At 39.7% G+C, this 17,203-nt stretch overlaps 1 long non-coding RNA gene across 1 annotated transcript; it reads right to left on the bottom strand.

The window, feature by feature from the left end:
* Window positions 1–2,772: 2,772 nt before the first annotated feature.
* Window positions 2,773–3,696, bottom strand: LOC139437304 (uncharacterized). The gene is made up of 2 exons (XR_011647048.1): window positions 3,195–3,696; window positions 2,773–3,097 (listed from the first exon to the last, which is right to left on the bottom strand). It is a non-coding gene; the product is annotated as an uncharacterized lncRNA (long non-coding RNA).
* Between the last annotated feature and the right edge of the window lie 13,507 nt (window positions 3,697–17,203).

Raw genomic sequence — 17,203 nt, 5'->3', positions numbered from 1 at the left:
GTTGGGGTAGGGTGGAGCCCAGCATTCCTACTTTTTAGAAGCTCTTGGGGTGATGCTGATGTAGAGTCAGATTGAAAAACACTGTAATGGGCCATAGGAAGGATGGAGGGAAGTCTTGTCATTCTCTTAAAGCACCCGGTTCCAGCTATTACAGTTTATGCACACACAAAATTTGCCCAGATTAAACCCTTCCTTTTAGTTCCTTACTTCTCCAGCCCAGACCTTATCCCAAAACTCCTATTTAAATTTTTAATATTATTTCCTACAGGTTTGCATCTCTTGCTTTCATTCTTCCTTCATATTTCTACCCTGCACAACATTGACAAATGGTTTCCCTTATATTAAGGCTTCTGCTCTTTGCAGGATGTAAGTAATCGAAATTCTTCAGTTTGGCTTCCAGTCCCAGATCTGCCATCACCTAATGGAATTGCTCCCCTGCTCTTTTGGGTGCTCATGTCACCAAGGAAGGGCACAGAGGGTGCCTCACCTACACCACCTTAGGTGGGTCTGATTTGCAGCTCTAAATTGGTATATTCCATGGTTCATTGTCTTCTTTCCCATTGCACCAGTAAATATTCAATCTCATCTTTTCTAGTTTCCCCAAATATTCCCTCATTGAAACCAAACAAAATCTTCTCCACTGCCCCTACTTATTTCTCCTTCTTTTCCCATCAAAGCTTTAATGCTGTTCCCTCTCCTGGAAGCTTTTCCTTTCCCTTTATCAGGGGTTCTTAACAAAGGGTCGGTGAGCTTGAACTGAAATTCAAAAAAAACCCCATCACTCTTGTGGGGACGTGTTGGTGCGGATGTGATACATTTATTAAATAATGCACAGTAGAGTGTGGACTTAGTAGAGGGGTCCGTGGTTTTCACCTGACTGGCAGAGAGGTCTGTGGAATAAAAAAGGTTAAGAACCCCTGCTGTTAGCCCATCAGTCTCATTCACCTGGCTCAAGGTCACCTCCCTTTCAAGAATGGCCCCCCTTTACATCCACCACATTCTTTAAGTTCTCCTTGCTACTTTGCAGTCTAGACTCCCTTCTCAAAGTGTGGCCCAAGGGCCGGTGGCATCCACATCACCTGGGCGTGTTGGAGAACTACAGAATTCCAGATCACATCTCTGTGCCTGCAGTTTAGCCAGATCTCCAGGTGATTTGAATGCACATTAAACGTTGAGAGGCTTTGATCTCTAACAATTTATTAGCCTCCTTAATTTTCTCGTTTATTTCTTATTTGCATATCTTTAACAGTTTTAAGGTCAGGGTTCCTATCTGGTAATTTAAAAAACAGTCAATTAAAACTTTCAGTAATACTATTTACATAGCAGTTACCCTGAATGTTTCTTGAATGGATGAGTGCTTGTGGTGTGTACCAAATACAGAAAAGGGAAGCTGTAAACTCAAATTTTAGTTTTAACGATTGCTAAATAAAATGATAGGCTCATAGAACGTCAGGGGTCTTGAGGGAATATTTCACCTCATCTCCTCCATTTACAGATGAAGAAATGAGGCCCAGAAAAGGAAATGACTTTCCAGGAAAAAGGGGCGTCCTAACTGACATCTATAATATTCAGACCACACGCTAGTTTTCACGTTTCAGCAACAATGTATCATCAATCTTGGCCACAACCAAAAACCAACAAGTGAGAAACCGTGGGCAGGCTGAAACCGGTTTGTGTGGGGATGACCTCTGTTCCCGCGACCTTTTTTTCCCTCGCTTATCTGCAAGGAATATAACCTGAGCATGCGGAGGAAATACTGACTCTTGTCCTTTAGACGCGGTCGCCAAGGGCGCTAAATTTTCGGGGACAGGAGGACATCAGAAGCAAATCAAAGGCGAACGTTCCTCCAGTATGGAAGATCTGGCCTAAAATCCATTCTACCACGTAAGGGCAGCTCTATAAATAACCAATTGGACTACGCCAAGTCAAACCTCCCCACTTCTGTTCCACCCCAGGCCCATAAAATGTAAGCCACGACTCCTGTCTCCAAGACCGACTGACCTTGCATTAAAACTTTCTTTTCCCAAAATCCTGAACTCATAGGATCAGCCTCTGGGCCCTTCCTTGGTGACATGAGCACCCAAAAGAGCTAGGATGTTTAGCAGGAATTCCAGGGCATTCACTGCAGTCAAGCCTTTACCCACAGACCACTTGTTCTTGTACTGGGCCTTCTCCATCAACCATGTGCCAAGGAGAGCATTGAAGGCAGGGCGCGCAGAAACGACCGTCACCCAGGGGCTGGGGCTGCAAGGCGGGACAGAGGGAAACAAAACGGCAGACACAAGCCCTGCAGGAGCGGAGCCCTTGGGGACCTCTGACCTGCTAGAGCTCTCCCGGGCGCTGCAAAGCAGCCCTGTGGCATCGTTAAGGAAAATGCACTCGGCGACCCCTTTTTCTGCGCCGCCCCCGGCAAGGCGCGGGGCACACAGGAAAGGCCGCGGGGACCTCGGCAGCGTGCTCCGAGTCCGTTTCAGCAGCAAAGACAAGTTTGATTTCTCCCTTTTTTGGTGAGCGAGCGGCCCAGAGGCGCTCCGCGGACTGCCTAGCTCCTCCGACCCCGGGGGACCCGGCGGCCGCCCGCCGCGCCCCCGCCGCGCCGCGCCCGCGCATTCCTCCCCCCCCCCCCCGCGCCAGCTGATTCATTGGCTCCGCCGCCCAGACTGCCTGGCGCCGGCCTCGTGACGTCACCCATTCACGGAGCCCGCCGCCCCCCTCCGCCGGCGCCGGCCGGGCGGTCGCCGTGGCAACGCCGACGCCGCGCGGCACAATGACTTCCAGCTGGAGCGGCGCGGGCGGCGCGCGCGCGCTCCCTCTCCCCCTCGGGCGGGGCCGGAGGGCGCCCGGGCGTTTTGTTTGGGGTCTCTCTTTCTCCGTTTTTTTTCCCGACCCGGGTGAGAGCCCCCTGCCGGGCTCGCTTTTCCGGGGCCCTGGTACCGGTGTCTTCTGCAAAGCGCGCGCGCAGCCCCTTTGCGTCGACGTCCCCAGCGGGGCCGTGTCGTGCTGGGCAACTTCCCCTGCTCGGCTCCGCACACGTCCCAGCGGTTGGGTTCAGCTCTTGCAGCGTGGACACCTGCAGAGTCGAGGCTCCTGCCAAAGACTTAAAGCAAAGGAGGGGGAAAAAAGGCGTTGTAATAATTGCGAAAATGATAAAAATGCAGGGCGTAGGGAAGCAAGTCTAAGTAGGTGTTGATTACCTCCCACGATCACAAAACAACTTGGCGCGACCCCTCTGTTAAAACCTGGTGATTCTTATTTCGCCCTTAAAAGCAAACCTCAGGACGATTGGAATTTGCTGTAGTGATCGCTTCCAATTTGATACATCTTTCCAGAACAGAAAACAAAGCTGGGGAGTTGTAGTGCCATAAATCAGAGTGCAGGAGTACGTGAGGGTCGTATTTGGAAGGAGCGAGACTGGTGGTCCAGGAGTCAGGCCACTAGAGCACGTAATCCATTCCGTTTTCCCACTCCCCACTCAAGTGGGCAGAAGGAGACAACGCTGTTGACCAGGGTTCGGTGGGAGGTCCAGCCTCGTGCTTCTCTTTCACTTTTTTTGGCCAGACTTTTTTCTTCAAAACAGAACTAAGTGAAACCATCCCGTGGACAGCATAAATCTGCATTGCTGAAGCTGCTCATCTTACGATCCCTGAGCCCAGAGAATGTAAACTTCCCAGCTCTTGCAAAACTACCTCCGGTTAAAAACAAACACCTTGGCTCTTTTCTGCTTTTTATTAGTCCAGATTTTCGCATGGGCTTCTTTGCCTTCTCGTTTATCTTTTTATATAGCTGGTTCCATCCTCGAGCAGATTTTAAGCGCCTTGAAGGGAGTCAAGTCTCTTTTAGAAACTTTTAATCTCCCGACCCCGCTGAATAGATGCATAGTGTCTTTTGATGATGGCGATAAAGAATAATTAATTACCAGGTAAGGCATTTAGTTGGTCAAGTGCTCCTTTGTTGGTACATGACGCTATGTTTTCAACACATTTCTCAAACAGTTCAATGTGAAGAGACTACTAGATAGTAGTTGGTGATTATTAGTCAAATTAATTTGATGCATTAGAGCTTATAGTTTGTAGAGGAACTATTTATTGCATTTCACATATCCCTGGCATTACTGCTGGTAGTAGTGATTACTTTTGTAAAAAATAAAAAACACATTTTACCCATCAAAAATGAAGACAGTGAAACATTAATTTTCTAAAATTGCATATTTAAGGGTAATTGTAATGACTTCCTAGTGTTTTAAAAATTATGACATTGATACCCCAAGCTTTAGAATTCAAAGAACATTGAGTTAGGGGTGGCATTTTTATAGAAAATGATGTGTTACGTAACGGATGACTGATTATGCCATCCATACTACCTGGATTCACTTATATGCAAAGTTGCAATATTAGGGAGGGAAAACCCTCAAAAAACCTACAATGGTCTGTGTATTTAGTGCTTTCCTTTCTCTCCTTAAAAGCATCCGATTCACTCACAGGTGTTGCATCCACCTGTAGTCTCAGGAGGAGCCCGAGCTTGGCTGAAGCCAAGCCAGCTAGAATTCCCTGATGAATTAAAACAAAACAAAACAACCAGGTGTCTTGGTTCTGGTGATAGGTTGACCTATATACCCAAATCAGGGTGGGGGATGGGGGAACAAGCATGCTCTTAATCTTAATCCCATTCCTGGGGATGTGAACCGACTGGAAATAGGACCTTTGTTTGCAAGGTGCTAGTTTCAGTGAAGGTGTGGCCAGTGGAGTCAGGATTGGTTCAGAATCCTGCCCCTGGAGGCCTCATAGAAAGCCTTGGGCAGAAGCCTGAAGCAGAAGGCAGTGGACATGGAACCTAAAGGAAAAGGAGAGGACGATGCCATGTGACACGAGGCGAGTATGCAAAGCAAGGAACTCAAGACCTGGGTCAGCCAGAACCAGGACCCACCGGAAGAAGCAAGCCTTCTAGCCTCTGAAACGCTGAGCCATAAATTCCCATGGTTTAAGCCAACCCGTAGGGAGCTCTTTGCACTAATAACCTGGGAAGTCAAGACATTTCCTGCCCCAGAGATTTCTATTTCTTGGTCCCAATTGCGGCCTGGGCACCATCTTTGAAAATCTTTTTATTTTGAATTGATTATAGATTCACAGAAAGTAGCAAGCAGTACAGAGAGGTCCCATATTCCCTTCAGGTTACATTTGACATAACTGGAGTCATGTGCTGTAAGAAAACCAGGAGACTGGCACGAGTATAAAGTGCGTGTGGTTCTGTGTCATTTTATCACGTGGAGATGTATGTAACCAGTACCACAATCAAGACCCAGAGCTCTTCTAACACCACACAATCTCCTTTCAGAGATCTATATAACCCTTTACATACTTCCCCCACCCCCAGCTGAAACCCTTGGTAACCACTAATCTCTACTTCATTTCCATAATTTTGTCATTTCCACAATGTTGTATAACTTGAATCTTGAAATCAGTGACCTTTTGAGAGAAGAGAGGCTTTTTTTCTTTAGCAGCATGCCCTTGAGTTTCTTCCAAGTTGTTTTGTGTATTAACAGTAAATTTTTTTGTGATGTATGTATCTTTAAAAAAATACAATTTACAAAAATGATGGTGATGGGGGCGTAGGGAGTGGGGTATATGGGAACCTCTTACATTTTTTATGTTTTTTTAATGTAACATTCTTTGTGATCTATTAACTTTAATTTTAAAAAGTGTAAAAAAATTAGTTCATTCCTTTTTATTGTTCAGAGCCATGGATGTACCACAGTTTGTTAAACCATTCAGCTATTGTAGGACATTTTGGTTGTTTCTAATTTTTGGGTTTTTACAAATAAAGCTACTATAAACAATTGACTACAAGTTTTTGTGAGGATATATATTTTCATTTTTCTAGGATATATGCCCAAGAATGAAACTGCTGGGGTTTTTTTTCATTGTTGTTAAGAGTATGTTTCATTTTATAGGAAACTGCCAAAGTATTTTCCAGATGGACTACTATTTTAAATTCCCACCAGAAATGTGCCTGCTTTTTGTATTGTCACTATTTTTTATTTTAGCCATTCTGAGAGGTGTATAGTGATATCTCACTTTGGTCTTAACTTGTATTTTCATAATGGTTAGTGATTTTGAACATCTTTGCAAGTACTTATTTACCATCCACAAATCCTCTGCAGTGAAATGTCTCATGTCTTTTGCCCCTTTTCTACTTGGATTGTTTGTTTTGTACTGTTGAATTTTGAGATTTCTTGGTAAATTATAGATATGAGTCTTTATATCAGATATATAATTTGCAAACATTTTCTCCCAGTCTGTTGCTTGTATTTTCGTCCTCTTAACAGGGTCTTTGGTAGAGGAAACACTTTTAATTTTGATGAAATCCAGTTTTTTGACTTTTTTTTCTTTTATGAATCATACTCTTGGTATCATGTCTAAGAACTCGTCTCCAAGCCCTGGGTCCTGTAGGTTTCCTCCTATTTTTCCTCTGAAAGTTTTGTAGTTCTACATTGTACATTTAAATCTATAATTCATTTTGAATTAATTGTATAAAATATGAGATTTAGGTAAGGTTCTTTTTTTTTTTTTGCCTACAAGTATCCAACTGCTCCAGCACCATTTGTTGAAAAGACCATCCTGTCTCCATTGAATTGCTTTTGCACCTTTGTCAGAACTCAGTTGGCCATACCTGTGTGGGTCTATTATTGGTTTCTCTATTTCTTTTCATGGATGCAGGTATCCATCTCTCCATCCAAACCACACAGTCTTGATTACTGTAGCCATATGTTGGGCGTTGCATTTAGGTAGACTGATTCTTCCCATGTTATTCTCTTTTAAAAATTATTTTAGCTATTCTAATTCTTTTCCCTTTCCATATACATTTTAGACTAATTTATGTATATCTATAATAAATCTTGCTGGGCTTTTGACAGGAATTGCTTTAAAACTATATATCAATTTAGTAAAAAATTGATGTCTCTAATATGTTGAGTTTCCCAATCTGTGAATGCGTTGTGGCTCTCCATTTAATTAGATGTAATTTGATTTCTTTCATTGGTGTTTTGTGGTTTTCAACATATATGTTTTGTACATGTTTTGGTAGATTTATACCAAGTATTAATTTTTCAAGCAATTGTAAGTGTAATGGTAGTTTTATTTTCCATTTACACGTGTTCACTGCTAGAATATAGCAATTCAGTTGAGTTTTGCATATCGATTTTATATTCTCTGACCTTGCCGAACTCACTTATTAGTCCTAGGAGTTTTTTTTTTTTAAGCTTCATTGGGATTTCTTTTTAATTAGAGAAATTGTGAGCTTCTGAAACAATCATGCATAAGGTGCAGAATTCCCATACATCACCCCTCCACTACTTTATATTGCTGTTGAACATTTATTACAGATTATGGAAGAACATGATCAGACTATTACTGCTAACTATGCTCCATAGTGTACACTTGGACTATTTTTCCCGTACACCCTCTATTTCATTTTTTAAATGTAGGGAATCATGTCATCGGAAAATAGGCACAGTTTTATCTCTTTATTTTATTTTATTTTATTTTATTGCCTTATTGTGCTGGCTAGGACTTCCAGTACTAAATTGAATAGCAGTGATAAGATGGGACACTCTTGCTTTGTTATCAATCTTAGAAGAAATGTATGCAATCTTTCACCATTCAATATAATGTTAGCTGTAGCACTCATTTTGCTGATTTAAAAAAAAATCAAGCTGAGGAAGTTCCCATCCAATCCTAGTTTTCTGAGAGCTTTTCTTATGAATGGATGTTGAATTTTGGCTTTTTCTATATCATTTGTTAGGATTGTGCGATTTTCTTCTTTAGCCTATAGATATGCTGGATTGCATTGATTGATTATTGAATGTTAAATCAGTCTTTCAACTGTATTCCACAAGGTCATTGTGTATACATTCTTTTTATATGCTGCTAAATTTTATTTGTTAATATTTTGTTAGGGATTGTTGCATTTATATTCACGAGGAATATTGGTCAGTAGTTTTCTTTCTGTCTTTTTTTTGGTATTGTCTTTGTCTGATTTTGGAATCTGGATAATACTGGCTTCCTAAGATGAATGATAAAAAGCATTTTTGCCTTTTCTATTTAAGAGAAGAGAGTATATAGAATTGGTGTTGATTTGTGTTTAAATGTTTAGTAGAATTTTACAGTGGAATGATCTGGAACTGGTGATTTCTTTTTTTGGAGTTTAAAAATTATAGATTCCACTTCCTTAGTAGCTATAGGCTATAAAAGTATCTATTTCATCTTGTCTGAATGAGGTAGTTTGTGCTTTTTTAAATGAATTGGTCCATTTTATCTAAGTTGTGAAATTTTTATGTGTAGAGTTATTCCCTTATTTTCTTTTAATGTCTTCAGGGTTTGTACTAATATCTTCTGTTTCATTTCTGGTATTAGTAAATTGTGTCTTTTCTCTTATTTTATTTGTTAGTATTTCAAGAGGTTTGGCAGTTTTACTGATTTTTTTCAAAGAATCATGTTTTTGTTCCACTGATTTTTTTTTCTCTTGTTTTTCTGTTTCCTTTTTCATTGATTTCTGCTCTTCTCTTTATTATTTCCTCCTTCTGCTTCTTTTGGTTTATTGTGATCTCTTTTGTCTGGGTTCTTGAGGTGGGAACTGAGATTATTAAATTGAGTCTTTGCTTTGTCATGTAAGTACTCAGTGCTATTAGTTTCCCTCCCAGCACTGTTTTTACTATGTTCCACAAATTTTGATATGTTGTATTTCCTTTTTTCATTCAGTTTAATGTATTTTTTAAAATTTCCTGTGATACCTCCTTTTTGACTCATGGATTATTCAGAGGTGTGTTTGGTTATTTTCCAGTTATCTGTTATTGATTTATAGTTTGATTCCCTTATGTTCAACATAAACTGTATAATGTCAATTCTTTCAAAATTGTTGAGATTTGTTTTAGGTCTTGGGACATGGTCCATCTTGGTGCATGTTCTGTAGTTATTGAAAAGAATGTGTATTCTGTTCTTGTTGGATATTCTATAAATGTTATTATTTAACTCCTCTTCTTTGATGGTAGTGTTGAGTTCTGTGTCTTTCCTTATTTCCTATCTAGTTTTCCTATCAAGTTTTGAGAGAAGGGTGTTGAAGTTTCTAGCTATAATTGTAAATTTGTCTATTTCTCCTTTTAGTTCTTGCATCACATATTTTGCAGCTCTGTTGTTGGTCCGTAAACATTTAGAACTGCTGTGTCTTCTTGGTGAATTAACCCTTTTACCATTCTGTAATGGCCTTCTCTGTCTCTGGTAATTTTCTGTGCTCTGAAGTCTACTTTTTCTGAGACTGATATAGCCATTCCCATTTTCTTTGCATTAGTGCTTGCATGTTATCTTTTTTCATCCTTTGACTTTCATTATATTTGAGGTGAATTTATTCTAGACACTGTATAGTTGGGTTGTTAATTGGTATATTTAGGCATGTAATGCAATTATTGATATATGAGGGCTTAATTCTGCCTTTTTCCTGTTTGCTCTGTTTTTCCCTTCTATTTTCTTTCTCTTGCCTTCCTATGGGCTACTTGAACAATTTTTATAATTGTATTTTGATTTAGTTTTTTAAAAATGTACCTCTTCATGCATCTCTTTTTAGTGATTGTTCCAGGTATGACGTTACATACATAACTTACCACAGTCTATTGGTATTAACAATATGCTAGTTCAAGTTAAGTGTTGAAACCTTCCCTCCATTTAAGTCCTTATTCCATTTAAATATAATTTAAAAAAATACTTCTTCTATATTCACTTAGATGCTGTATTAGTCAAGATTCTCTAGGAAAATAGAACTGAGAGGATATATGTATATGTGTGTGCATATATATATAGTAAATATTATGAGATTTTTGTAAGAATCATCTCTTGTGACTATGGGGATGGGCAAGTCAAAATTCCATAGGGCAGGCTACAAGCTGGGAACTGTGATGAAGGTTTTCAATGAATTCCCCAGGAGAAACCAGCTGGCTGAAGCAGAAATGGAAAGTCTCTCTTCTGACTGTTGAAATGTCTCTTCTCCTTTTAAAGCCTTCAGCTGATTGGATGAGGCTTTTCTCATTGTTCCAGGCAATCCCCTCTGTTGATTGTAGATGTAACCAGCTATAGATGCAATCAATTTACTGATGATTTAAGTTCCTAAGCAACAGGGCACCAAAACCTGGCCTGGATGATACATGAACTTAACCATCACAGAAACACATGAGATAGAGTTATAATTTTTGCTTCAATGGTTGAACATAAATTTAGAAAACTCTGAAAAAGGAAAACCTTTTGAACCACTGTATCTACATATATTTTTATTATTTGTTTTTCTTTCTTCCATCCTGATATTCCAAATTTCTTTCTTTTATCATTTCCTTTCTGTTTAGAGAACTTCCTTTAGCCTTTTTAAAAAGAGTAGGTATTCTGGTAACAAATTGTCTTAGTTTTTTTTCATCTGAGAATGCTTTGATTTTCCTTTCATTCATGAAGATCATTTTTGTTGGATATAGAATTCTAGGTTGGCAATTTTTTCAGCCCTTGAAAAATGTGCCACTTCCTTCTGCCCGCCATGGTTTCTGATGAGAAATCCACTGTCCTTCAAATAGTTTAATCCTCTATAAATAAGGTAGTGTTTCTTCCTTGCCACTTTTCAAGACTTTTTCCTTTGTCTTTAGTTTTCAAAAGTTTGACTATGTTGTATCTTGGTGAGTTCTTATTTGGGTTTATCCTATGTAGCACTTACACAGCTATATGAATCTGTTAGTTTTTTTCTTCTGCCAACATTGGGGCATTTTCAGGTATTAATTCTTTAAACACTTTTTCTACCTCATCCTCTTTCTTCTCTCTTTCCTGAACTCCAAAGACATGAATGTGTGATGTTTTGTGATAGTCCCACCAGTCTCTGAGGCTATGTTCTTTTTAAAAAATTTCTTTTCTATGTTTTTCAGAGGGGGTAGTTTCTATTGATGTTTTCAAGTTCACTGATTCCTTCCCCTCTCCTCTCCATTATGCTGTTGAGTTTATCTTTTGAGTTTCTTGATAGAGTTATTGTATTTTCCATTTCTACAACTTCCTTTTGGTTCTTTTTTAATCTTTATTTTATTTGCTAAGACTTTCTTTGCTATGACCTTTTATGTTTTTCATTTGTTTCAAGCATATTTGTAATTTCTCATAATATTTTTATATGGTTAGTTTAAAATCTGTGTCAGATCATTTTCACATCTCTGTTATTGGTATTAGTGTTGATTGTCTTTTTTCATTCAAGCTGAGATTTTTAAAATTCTTATTAGGAAGAGTGATTTTCAATTGAAACTTGGATATTTGGAGTATTAAGTTGAGCCTTTATCATATTTAAATCTTCTGTTTCAGCAGGCCTCCCCCGATACTGACTAGGCATGGGAAGAGGGAGATGCTGTCTTGTCATTGCCAGGTAGGCATGGAAGCCCATTCCTCTTTTGAAATATGGTGGTACTGGGGAGCTCCTCATTACTTCCAGCAGTGAGATGTGAGTTCTAATTCCTCATTAGGTCTCTATTAATACTTCCCTGGCTGGAAAATGCCTTGTTACTACTCCCTATGTGACCTACACTGACAATATTGGGGTAGGTAGTTTTTTTTAACTGTTGGGTGATAGAGAAATTCCTGATTTTCCACTAAGCCTGCTTGACATTACTCCAGTGGGAAGGGGAAGGAATACTTCATTATTCCTGGTTCTGGTGGAAGTCCCAGCTCTCCACATGCTCTCCATGGTTACCTTTGGGGAAGTGGGGCTTGCTATTCCCTGATGGAGATGAAAATTCCAGCTCTCTATTGTCCTTCTGTGACCCTATCCTAGTTGGGGTGTTGGAAATACCTGGCAAGGGTAGAAGTCTAGGCTCCTCACTAGGCTGGCAGGCATGGGAGTGGGGCCATAGTCCTTTCTGTGGTGTGGGGTTAGGAGTAAAGCCATTATTGTCTAAGTATTTTCTTTCTGGTAGGCTACCCACTTATTATCCTTTTGCTAGAAAGTGTAGGCTATCCTTGTGTTTTTTTAGTCTGTGCCCCTTGGTGTTTCTGGGCTTCAGGCTTCTACAGCACCTAATGTGGGATATTTGAGGCAAAAAGGAAACTGAGGGAACTCCCTATCATGTTGTTCCTTAGGTCCTGGGTTCCCTGGCCTGTTTACTTTCTTCTTTCTATTTTTCCCTTAGTCTTCTTATGTTTTGTTTTGTTTTTTAATATATAATGTCCAGTGTATTTAGTTGTGATTAGGAGGAGGAATAGGGAAAAGTACTTCATTTTCCTGGAAATGGGCAACCCAGTGTTTTCTAAAAGCACTCTGGGTAAATCTAAAAAATCACAGCACAATCAACATCATACTCAATGGAGAAGGTTGAAAGCTTTACCTCTAAGATCAGCAACAAGACAAGGATGCCCACTGTCACTGTTGTTATTGTACTAGAAGTTCTAGCTAGGGCAATTAGACAAGAAAAAAAATTAAAGGCATCAAAATAGGAAAAGAGGAAGTAAAATTCTCAGTGTTTGTGGATGACATGATCTTGTACTTAGGAAATCCTGAAGTATCCATGACTAAGCTACTTTAGTTAATAAATGAGTTCGGCAAAGTGGCCGGATACAAGAGCAACAGGTAAAACTCAGAAATGTTTTTGTACACAAATACTGAATAAGCTGAGGAGGAAATCAGGGGGAAAATTCCATTTTCAATAGCAACAAAAAGGCTGAAATACCTAGGAATTAATTTAACTAAATAAGTACAGGAGCTATATGCATAAAACTACAAAATAATGCCAGAAGAAATTTAAAAAGACCTAAACAAATGGAAAGATATTCCATGTTCATGGATTGGAAAAATAAATAGCATGAAGATGTCAATCTTACCCAAACTGATTTATAGATTCAATACAATACCAATCAAAATTCCAACAACTTACTGTACAGAATTAGAAAAGGCAATTACCAAATTCATTGTAAGGGAAAGTGCACCCAAATAGTCAAAAGCATTCTAAAAAAGAACAGCAACATGGGTGGAATTTCACTGTCTGACCTTGAAACATAGTACAAAGCTACAGTGGTCAAAACAGCACGGTACTGGCATAAAGATAGATACATCGATCAGTGGAACAGAATTGAGGGCCCAAAAATAAACCTTTATCTATACAGTCAACTGTTTTTTGACAAGCCTACCAAGTTAATGTTAATGGGACAAAATAGTCATTTCAACAAATGGTGCTGGGACAACTGGATATCTACAACCAAAAGAATGTAAGAGGACCCTTATCTCACTCCCTATATAAGAATCAATGCAGAGTAGATCAAAGATCTAAATATAAAAGCCAGGACCATAAAACTAGTAGAAGAAAATACAAGGAAACATTTTCAAAACCTTGTAGTAGGTGGTGGTTTCTTGGACCTTACACCCAAAGCACATGCAACAAAAGAAAAAAACACATAAATGGGACCTCCTCAAAATTAAACACTTTTGCACCTCACAGGACTTTGTCAAAAGGGTGATAAGGCAGCCAAGTCAATGAGAGAAAGTATTTGGAAATCACATATCTGATAAGGGTTTAATATCTAGGATATAAAAGAGATGTTACAGGGAAGTGGACTTGGCTCAGTGGTTAGGGCGTCCGTCTACCACATGGGAGGTCTGTGGTTCAAACCCTGGGCCTCCTTGACCCATGTGGAGCTGGCCCATGCGCAGTGCTGATGCGCTCAAGGAGTGCCCTGCCACGCAGGGGTGTCCCCCACGTAGGGGAGCCCCACGCACAAGGAGTGTGCTCCATAAGGAGAGCCACCCAGCATGAAAGAAATTGCAGCCTACCCAGGAATGGCACCGCACACACGGAGAGCTGACACAACAAGATGACACAACAAAAAGAAACACAGATTCCCATGCCACTGACAACAACAGAAGTGGACAAAGAAGATGACGCAGCAAATAGACACAGAGCAGACAACTGGGGGGCGGGGGGGTGGGGGAAAGGGAGAGAAATAAATAAATAAATCTTTTTAAAAAATTAAAAAGATGTTACAACTCAACAATAAAAAGACAAACAGCACAATTAAAAAATGGGCAAAAGACTTGAAAAGACATTTGTCCAAAGAATAAATACAAATGCCAAAAAACACATGAAGAATTCAACATCACTAATGATTAGCGAAATGCAAATCAAAACTACAATGAGATATCATTTCACACCTGTCAGAATGGCCACTATGAAAAAGACAGAGTACTACAAGTGTTGGAATGGATGTGGAGAGAGAGGAACACTTATTCACTATTGGTGGTAATGCAGAATGGTACAGCCACTGTGGAGGACTGTTGGGCTGTTCCTAAAGAAGTTAAATATAGACTTACCACATGACCCTGCAATACCCCTACTGGGTATGTACCCAGAAGAACTCGAGAGCAGTGACATGAACAGATACCTGCACACTGATGCTCATAGCAACATTATTCATGATTGCCAAAAGTTGAAAACAACCCAGGTATCCCATCAGCAGATGACTGGATAAACAAACTGTGGTGTGTTCGTTCACACAATGGAATATTATGCAGCTGTAAGAAGAGATGAAGTTGTAAAGCAGGTGACAACATGGATGAACCCTGAGGACATTATGTTGAGTGAAGCAAGCCAGACACAAAAGGACAAATACTGTATGACTGCATTACTATGAACCAAATATATTGTGTAATATGTTGTATGATTCAATATGTTGTATGTAATATGTTGTATGTATGTATCCATTAAAAAAATTACTGCCAGAGTTGAGACCAGCAAGCTATACCTATTTATTTCACACTGTAGATTATAGTTGCCTCAGTGTCTATTTCTGATAAGTTTGAAATAGTTATTAAATAATTTTAGCATATGTGGATTTCCTCTTGTCCAACTTTGAAGGGGAGAACAAGACCTTCTTCTTCTTTGGAGGGCAGGTGAGCATGGTGGCATGGACAAGGCTTTTGGAAGCAGAATATCTGTATTACAGTAGGATCTCGGGGAAGGTTTGAAGCTTTTCTAAGGTCAATAAAAATTAACTCAAAATGCTGTCATCAATAGTAGATAAGCTGTATGTAAAAGATCAACCACAGTGCACAACTAACACATAACATATGTTTGAATATTAGTTGTCTCTTCCCACTGTCATGCTTCATATATTGCCTGTACAGTGATTGAGGCAGCTGAGTACTTGGGTTGGGGTGTTGAGTCATAAGGCTTACCCTGGAAATTACTTAACAACTAGACTTAGGTAATAGCCAGAAAAAAATGGTTCTAGGGGAAGTATTACTATAAGAATAGAAATGTGTTTTCTTTTTTTTTTATTGCTCCAGAGTAGAAGGTATGGCATGGTAGATGTGTAAGGCAATGAGAAAGACTATTGAGGATGCAAAAGAGAAGTAAAAGTAATTGATTATAATGTGGTTGAAGAGAGGAGGAAGTGAAAGCATGATCAAGGAGTGAGCGAGTGGGAGAAAAGTTAGCAGTTAAGGGCCTAAAATGAAAATTTCAGTAGGTAAAATCTTTCTACTTCTTGGGCTTTACTTTGTCATTCTTTTTGAGGGTTTGTTTTCTTTATTCCTTAAATATGGATGTCATATGAGGTTATGCCCTCTTCTCCCCATATATATACTCTCCCTGTACAATATTGTTCAACCCCTTAGCTTCAAACTATCATGAGAAAGCTTATGGACCCTAAATCTATGTCTCCAGCTCAAATCTCTCCCTGAAGATCCATACATTGAATATCTAATTGTATTGACTATCTCATCTATTGAACATCTATCACTGGGAGTTTGCATTTGGATGCTCTGCAGACTTTTCCATCTCAACATGTCTAAATCCCCTACCTCTTCTATATTCTCTATCTCATTAGGTAGTACCACCATCAGTTCAGATGCACAAGCCAGAAACTCAGGCAACATCTTCCAATCTTCTCTTTCATACCACACATTTCAGCAACAACCAATTCCTGTTGATCTTTCTTACAGGAATCCCTGAAAAATTATATCAAGGACCAGGGTAAGCCATGTAGGAAAAATGCTAAAATAGGACTATTATAATTGCTATCAAGAGGTTCAGAGAGGATAAAATATCCTCCCCAGTTTCAAAACCAGTATCCCCCAGGACTATCTTTACTCTGCGTCTAATGGGATATGTGATAAGATTCTGATAGTACTACCCTTCATATCTTGAGTAGTTATTGCCCAATGTTTGAATTTCCAGTTTCCTATTCTTTCTAGAACTTCATATTCTCTTACACTCTCTCTTTTTTTCCCACATTGTTTTGTTTCCTACTTTTGACTTTATGATCATCGCTGCTACAAGCTGAATTCACCGTTCTCTCACACCACTCAGTGTATTAGTTCGGATAGGTAGGTTATGTTAAAGTCAAATCCTACTTGCTTATAGAACACAAGATTTATTTCTTGTTCCTGCTACATGTCCATCGTGGGCTGGCTAAACACGCAGCTCCGTATCTTTTCATACTGTGTTTAAGTGAAGCTGATGGAGCCTCTACTGCCTGAAGAGTTCTCGGTTGCTATGGCACAAGGAAGCAAGGAAAAAAGGTTTATCCTGCACTGGTTCTGAAAGGCTTCTGCCTAGTGTGATACAGTAGCATTCATCTTTCAGTGGTCAAATCCTGTCATAGCACACACTCAAGTTCCAGTAGGCAGTGAAGAGCAGTCTGCTCCTGTGCCCTAAAGGAGGGACATCTGGTCGACTTCTCTAATGACTACCAGACTCCTCACTCCTGCCTCCTGCCTCCCGCCCCTCTTTTCTGTTCTGAAAAGTGATTGGAACATTCCAGGTAACACTACAAAAATTGGAAGCCAAACGTTTAGGAATACAAGGTGGTTATAAGCATTGAAAAGGAAGAATTGATTTGCTCATCCACTGCTTTGTGCCTGCATAGCTAGGGTTCTACATGAGATCTGACTGGCAGCAGTGATCCAACAACAGAATCAGGGACCTAACAGGAGGCAGGCAAGGTGGAATTTTAGCAAATACGAAAAGTGCATCTCCTAGCACTTATCCCGTAGTTCTACGGTGTGGATGCTCTCTGTTATCAGTTGCACGAATCACCATGGCAATTGATGAACGTAAAAATTAAATATATATTTTCCCCTTGTAGTGTTTTTAACAATTTGCATTCTGAAGAATACCACCCCCATACGCTATTAAATCTAAGTAATGGAAAAAAAC

The sequence above is a fragment of the Dasypus novemcinctus genome, chromosome 22 (assembly GCF_030445035.2).
Source record: "Dasypus novemcinctus isolate mDasNov1 chromosome 22, mDasNov1.1.hap2, whole genome shotgun sequence".
NCBI lineage: Eukaryota > Metazoa > Chordata > Mammalia > Cingulata > Dasypodidae > Dasypus > Dasypus novemcinctus.
The sequence above is the reverse complement of the archived record's forward strand: the minus strand, read 5'-3'. Positions and strand labels throughout refer to the sequence as shown.